The 7,459-nt window shown below is 40.6% G+C and overlaps 1 pseudogene; it reads left to right on the forward strand.

The window, feature by feature from the left end:
- Nucleotides 1-7,192, forward strand: part of LOC103069576 (potassium voltage-gated channel subfamily KQT member 1 pseudogene) — a 20,283-nt pseudogene extending 13,091 nt beyond the window's left edge.
- The last annotated feature ends 267 nt before the right edge of the window (nt 7,193-7,459 follow it).

Consider the following 7,459-nt stretch of genomic DNA (forward strand, 5'->3'; position numbering starts at 1 on the left):
GCCGCTCCGTGGCATGTGGGATCTTCCCGGATTGGGGCACGAACCCGTGTCCCCTGCATCAGCAGGTGGACTCTCAAACACTGCCCCACCAGGGAAGCCCCACATTGTACTTTTGATTTGCATTTCTCTATTAGTGACATTGAGCATCTTTTCATGTGCCTCTTGGCCATCTGTATGTCTTCCTTAATGAAATGTCTATTTAGATCTTCAGCCCATTTTTGGATTGGATTATTTGTTTTTTTGATATTGAGCTCCATGAGCTGTTTTGTATATTTTGGAGATTAATCCTTTGTCTGTTGTTTCATTTGCAAATATTTTCTCCCATTCTGAGGGTTGTCTTTTTGTCTTGTTTATGGTTTCCTTTTCTGTACAAAAACTTTTAAGTTTAATTAAGTCCCATTTATTTATTTTTGTTTTTATTTCCATTACTCTAGGAGGTGGGTCAAAAAAGATCTTGCTGTGGTTTATGCCAAAGAGTGTTTTTCCTATGGTTTCCTCTAAGAGTTTTATAGTGTCAGATCTTACATTTAGGTCTTTAATCCATTTGGAGTTTATTTTTGTGTATGGTGTGAGGTAGTATTCTAATTTCATTCTTTTACATGTAGCTATCCAGTTTCCCGGCACAACTTATTGGAGAGGCGGTCTTTTCTACATTGTATGTTCTTACCTCCTTTGTCGTAAATTAGGTGACCACATATACATGGGTTTATCTCTGGGTATTCTATCCTGTACCATAGATCTATATTTCTGCTTTTGTGCCAGTACCACACTGTCTTGGTTACTGGAGCTTTGTGGTATAGTTTGAAGTTGGGGAGCCTGATTCCTCCAACTCCATTTTTTCTTTCTCAAGATTTCTTTGGTTATTTGGACTCTTTTGTGTTTCTATATGAATTGTAAATTTTTTGTTCTAATTCTGTGAAGAATGCCATTGGTAATTTCATACGGATTGCATTGAATCTGTAGATTGCTTTGGGTAGTATTGTCATTTTCATAATATTGATTCTTCCAGTCCAAGAACATGGTATATTTCTCCATCTGTTTGTGTCATCTTTGATTTGTTTCATCAGTGTTTTATAGTTTTCTGAGTACAAGTCTTTCCCTTCCTTAGGCAGGTTTATTCCTGGGTATTTTATTCTTTTTGTAGTGATGGTAAATGGGATTGTTTCCTTAATTTCTCTTTCTGATTTTTCTTTGTTGATGTATAGGGATGCCAGAGATTTCTGTGCATTAAATTTGTATCCTGAAACCTTACCAAATTCATTGATTAGTTCTAGTAGTTTTCTGGTAGCATCTTTAGCATTATCTGTGTATAGTATCATGTCATCTGCAAACACTGACACTTTTACTTCTTTTCCAATTTGGATTCCTTTTATTTCTTTTTCTTCTCTGCCGTGGCTAGGACTTCCAAAACTATGCTGAATGAGAGTGGCAAGAGTGGAAATCTTTGTCTTGTTCCTGATCTTAGTGGAAATGCTTTCAGTTTTTCACCATTGAGTATGATGGTTGCTGTAGGTTTGTCATATATGGCCCTTATTATGTGGAGGTAGGTTCCCTCTATGCCCACTTTCTGGAGAGTTTTTATCATAAATGGGTGTTGAATTTTGTCAAAAGCTTTTTCACCATCTATTGAGGTGATCATAGGGTGTTTATTCCTTACTTTGTTAATATGGTGTATCATATTGATTGGTTTGCATATATTGAAGAATCCTTGCATCCCTGGGATAAATCCCACTTGATCATGGTGTATGATCCTTTTAATGTGTTGTTGGATTCTGTTTGCTAGTATTTTGTTCAGGATTTTTACATCTATGTTCATCAGTGATATTTGTCTATAATTTTCTTTTTTTGTGATATCTTTTTCTGGTTTCGGTATCAGGCTGATGGTGTCTTCGTATAATGAATTTGGGAGTGTTTCTCCCTCTGCAATTTTTTGGAAGAGTTTGAGAAGGATCAGTGTTAGCTCTTCTCTAAATGTTTGATAGAATTTGCCTGTGAAGCCATCTGGTCCTGGGCTTTTGTTTTTTGAAAGGTTTTTAATTACAGTTTCAATTTCATTCCATGTGATAAGTCTGTTTCTAATTCTTCCTGGTTCAGTCTTGGGAAATTGTACCTTTCCAAAAATTTGTCCATTTCTTAGTTGTTGTCCATTTTATTGACATATAGTTGTTTGTAGTAGTCTCTTGTAATCCTTTCTATTTCTGCAGTGTCAGTTGTGATTTCTCCTTTTTCATTTCTAATCTTATTGATTTGCGTCCTTTCCCTTTTTTTCTTAATGAGTCTGGCTAAGGGTTTCTCAATTTTGTTTATCTTCTCAAAGAACGAGATTTGAGTTTTATTGATCTTTGCTATTGTTTTCTTCATCTCTATTTCATTTATTTCTGCTATGATATTTATGATTTCTTTCCTTCTACTGACTTTGGATTTTCTTTGTTCTTTCTCTACTTGCTCTGGTGTAAGGTTAGATTGTTTATTTGAGATTTTTCTTTTTTCTTTAGGTGAGATTAAATTGCTCTATACTTCCCTCTTAGAACTGCTTTTGCTGCATTCCATAGGTTTTGGGTCGCCGTGTTTTTGTTCATTTGTTTCTATGTATTCATTGATCTCTTGGTTATTTAGTAGCATACTGTTTAGTCTCCAAGTATTTGTATTTTGTATAGTTTTTTCCCTGTAATTGATTTGTAATCAGAAAAGATGCTTGATACGATTTCAGTTTTCTTAAATTTTCAGAGGCTTGATTTGTGACCCAAGGTGTGATCTATCCTGGAGAATGTTCTGTGTGCACTTGAGAAGAAAGTGTATTCTGCCACTTTTGGGTGGAATGTTTTATAAATATCAACTAAATCTATCTGGTCTATTGTGTCATTTAAAGATTGTGTTTCCTTTTTTATTTTCTGTTTGGATGGTCTGTCCATTAGCGTAACTGTGTCCCCCACTATTATTACGTTACTGTCAATTTCTTCTTTCATGGTTTTTAACATTTTCCTTATGTATTGAGGTGCTCCTATGTTGGCTGCATAAACATTTATAATTGTTATATCTTCTTTGATTGATCCTTTGATCATTATGTAGTGTCCTTCTTTATCTCTTATAACAGTCGTTATTTAAAAGTTTATTTTATCTGATACAAGTATTGCTACTCCAGCTTTCATTTGATTTCCATTTACATAGAATACCTTTTTCCATCCCTTCACTTTCAGTCTGTAGGTGTCCCTAGATCTGAAGTGGGTCTCTTATAGACAGCATATGTATGGGTCTTGTTTTTGTATCCATTCAGCCAGTCTGTGTCTTTGGTTGGGGCATTTAATCCATTTATATTCAAGGTTATTATTGATATGTATGTTCCTATTATCATTTTCTTAGTTCCTTTATGTTTGTTTTTGTTGGTCTTTTTCTTCTCTTGTGTTTTCCACCTAGAGAAATTTCTTTAGCCTATGTTGTAAAGCTGATTTGGTGGTGCTGAATTCTCGTAGCTTCAGCTGTCTGGAAAGCTTTTGGTTTCTCAGTCGAATCTGAATGAGATCCTTGCTGGGTAGAGTATTCTTGGTTGTAGGTTTTTCTCTTTCATCACTTTAAGTATATCCTGCCACTCCCTTCTGACCTGCAGAGTTTCTGCTGAAAAATCAGCTGATAACCTTATGGGGATTCCTTTGTACGTTATTTTTTGTTTTTCCCTTCCTGCTTTTAATATTTTTCTTTGAATTTAATTTTTGTTACTTTGATTAATATGTGTCTTGGTGTGTTTTTCCTAGGGCTTAACCTGTATGGTCCTCTCTGTGCTTTCTGGACTTGGGTGACTATTTCCTTTCCCATGTTAGGGAAGTTTTTGACTATAATCTCTTTGAATATTTTCTCAGACCCTTTCTTTTTGTCTTCTTGTTCTGGGACCCCTATAATTCGAATGTTGGTGCATTTAGTGTCATCCCAAAGCTCTCTGAAATTGTCTTCAATTCTTTTCATTCTTTTTTCTTTATTCTGCTCCTTGGCAGTTATTTCCGCCGTTTTGTCTTCCAGCTCACTTATTTGTTCTTCTGCCTCAGTTATTCTGTTATTGATTTCTTCTAGTGTATTTTTCATTTCATTTATTGCGTTGTTCATCTCTGTTTATTTCTTCTTTAGTTCTTCTAGATATTTGTTAAACATTTCTTGTATTTTCTCAATCCATGCCTCCAATCTGTCTCTGAGATTCTGGATCATCTTTACTGTCATTACTCTAAATTCTTTTTTAGGTAGATTGCATATTTCCTCCTCATTTATTTGGTCTTGTAGGTTTTTACCTTCCTCCTTCATCTGTGACTTATTTTTTTGTCATCTCATTTTTTTTTCTTTTTATGTGTAGGATTGTGTTCCTGTCTTACTTGTTTGGCCTGAGGCTTCCAACACTGGAGTTTGTAGGCTGTTGGGTAGAGCTGGGTCTTGGTGCTGAGATGAGGACCTCCGTGAGCCCTCACTCTGATGAATATTCCCTGGGGTCTGAGGTTCTCTTTTAGTCCAGTCATTTGGACTTGGAGCTCCCACCACAGCAGCTTTGGCCTGGCCCCTGGCTCATGAACCAAAATCTAGCAAGCCCCATGTGGTGGCAAAAAAAAAAGGAACAATAACAAATTAAAAAATAAAATTAGACTAGGAAACAGATATGTTAGAAAGAATATAAAGATAAAAATATAGATGAATCAACAACTGGAAGGTACAAAAGTACCATAATAGTAAAAAAGAAGAGGAGGGAAAAGAAAAAAAGGGGGTAAGGAAGGCCTAGGGTGGGGTCTAAGCAAGGGTGTGGTTTGGACAGTGGGCAGGGGCTATGTTTAAGACCCGCAGGGCTGGAAAAAGCCATGGGGGAGGGACTTGGGCTCAACAGAACAGAAGGGGGCCAGGCATGCCCCCCACCCCTGGTCTCAGAGGGTGGGGGACCTCACCTGTGAGCCCAGCATGTTTCCTGGTCCCACGTTGCCAGGGCAAATGACCTCTGCTCCTCCACTGTTTGTCCCAGAGGGCACCGCCCACCTGCCTCTTTTGTTCTCCCCTCAGCCTCCTTCCTATGCCCCCAGGACCAAAGCAGCCGCAGGGAAGGGAGGCCTTGGATATCAGGGAACTGGCCTGGGAACTCAGCAGGCTCCCAGTGTCTGAGTGGGCAGGGAAAACACCCTCTGCTCCTCTCCGGCTCGTTCTGGAGGGCCCCTCTCACCTTTGATTTGTTCCACTAGTTTTTTAATGAGATGTAATGGGATAACTAGATAATAGCTTTATAACTGTGAAGACCTTGAGAAGTCTGGGCAAATGTAAATGTCTAAAGTATAAGAATTGTTAAGTCAGGTTTAACCATAAGAAATACCATTTGTCTTACATATAGCAGGCAATAAAAATGTTTATTGGATATTTGTCTTGGAGAAGAAAAATGCTTGTGATCACATATTGTGACATAATGACGAAACTGTGTCTCTAAGAAATTGTTGTATCATGTGCAATTTGTACTTTCAAAGATATAAATATAAGATACACATAAGATGGATGAAGCCCACAAGTTTGTTTTCTTAGTCTTCAAAGCTATGTGCTTTTTGTTACTTTATTTGGGAAACTCCATTTTACAATATTTGCCCACTTAATCTGAAATAATACATTTTAGACAAGCAGTTTGTTAGTTAAAAAGTCATCTGACACTTCCTGGCTCTGTCCCCCACACCCTGGCTGGGTGGGCAGCGGCCCCACAGCTCAGCTGGCAGCAGTGGCCGGCTGCACTACTCTGTAGCCCCTTTTGCCAGCATGCCATTGTGGACCCTGCCTGGCCCTGGCCGCAGCTTCCTCCCCACCCCTGCCCAAGAGGAAGTGCTGGGGCAGAGGCCACCTGCCAGATGCTTGGGAGGACAGCGCAGGGCTGTCCAAGAAGTGCCCATTCTCACTGGTACTAGACGAGGGTGGCCCCACTGGCAGTGCACTCTACAGGTCCATCACCCCACCCCACCATGCCCCCTGCTGCTGACCTTGGCCCAAGGCTGACCCAGAGCCTCGACCCTTGTGTTGCATCTCTGTGTTCAGTGGACACCACTCTCTGCTCATGCACACTCACATCCAGGACTCCGTCTACAACTTCCTCCAGCACCTCCAACTGGAAGTGTTTTGTCTTCCTCATTGTCCTGGTCTGACATCTTCAGCATGCTGTCCACTGTCGAGCTGTATGTTGCCAAGCCACGGGGACCCTCTTCTGGATGGAGATTGTCCTGGTCATGTTCTTTGGGATGGAGTAAGTGCTCCACCTCTGGTCAGCAGGGTGCTGCAGTGAGTACGGGACATCTGGGGCCAGCTGCACTTTGCCTGGAAACCCATTTCCATCATTGACCTCATCGCTGCCAAGGCCTCCATGGTTGTCCTCTAAGTGGGCTCTAAAGGGCAGGTGTTTGCCACCTTGGCCAACAGGGGCATCTGCTTCATCCAGATCCTGAGGATGCTGCACGTTGACTGCCAGGGTTGCTGGGCTCCATGGTCCATCCTCCACCAGGAATTCCTGTGTATCAGCTTTCTGGACCTCATCTTCTCCTCCCACTTTATGTATCTAGCCAAGAAGGACACCATGAAGGAGGAATCCAGCCGAGTCGAGTTTGGCAGCTACGCGGATGCCCTGTGTGTGGGGGGTGGTCATGGTCACCACCATTGTCTATGGTAACAAGGTGCCCCAGACATGGGTCCAGAAGTTATGGCCTCTTGCTTTTCTGTCTTTGCCATCTCCTCCTTTGCACTCCCAGTGGAAATTCTAGGCTCTGGTTTTGCACTGAAGGTCCAGCAGAAGCAAAGGCAGAAGCATTTCAACCAGCGGATCCTGGTGGCAGCCTCGCTTATTCAGATGGCATGGCTGTGCTATGTGGCCGAGAACCCCGACTCCTCCAACTAGAAATTCTACATCCAGAAGCCCTCCTGGAGCTACACTCTGCTCTTCCCCAGTCCCAAGCCCAAGAAGTCTGTCATGGTAAAGAAAAAAATAAAGTTCAAACTGGAAAAGGACAATGGGATGAGTTCTGGAAAGAAGATGCTAGTGGTCTCCCACATCACATGCAACCCTGTATGGGAGGAGCAGAGGCCTGACCATTTCTCGGTAAACAGATATGACAATTATGCCAGGCTTTTCCATCTGGACACATTTGCCCAAAGTCATCCTACTGCTACCCATCTCTTCATGATGAAAAGTTGTCCACTCAAATTTTAAGAGATATTTTTTCTGATTTAAAAAGTGGTATATGCTCAATATAGAGCATATGAAACATACAGAAAAGAATAATGAAGAAAAGACCTTTTCCCTTACCACCCAGAGATAGCAACTCTTAGGTTTTGGACATAGGCCCAACAAACACCTGGGTTGGTTCCACCTAGACTCTTCAGTATTGTTCCTGATTTTATCATTTGTTCTGACATGGTTGTTACCATATATCATTTGAAGTTCTTGTAAAGTTGTTTTTTTTGCTGTGACCTATCA

The sequence above is a fragment of the Lipotes vexillifer genome, unplaced genomic scaffold, assembly GCF_000442215.2.
Source record: "Lipotes vexillifer unplaced genomic scaffold, Lipotes_vexillifer_v1.1 scaffold1390, whole genome shotgun sequence".
NCBI lineage: Eukaryota > Metazoa > Chordata > Mammalia > Artiodactyla > Lipotidae > Lipotes > Lipotes vexillifer.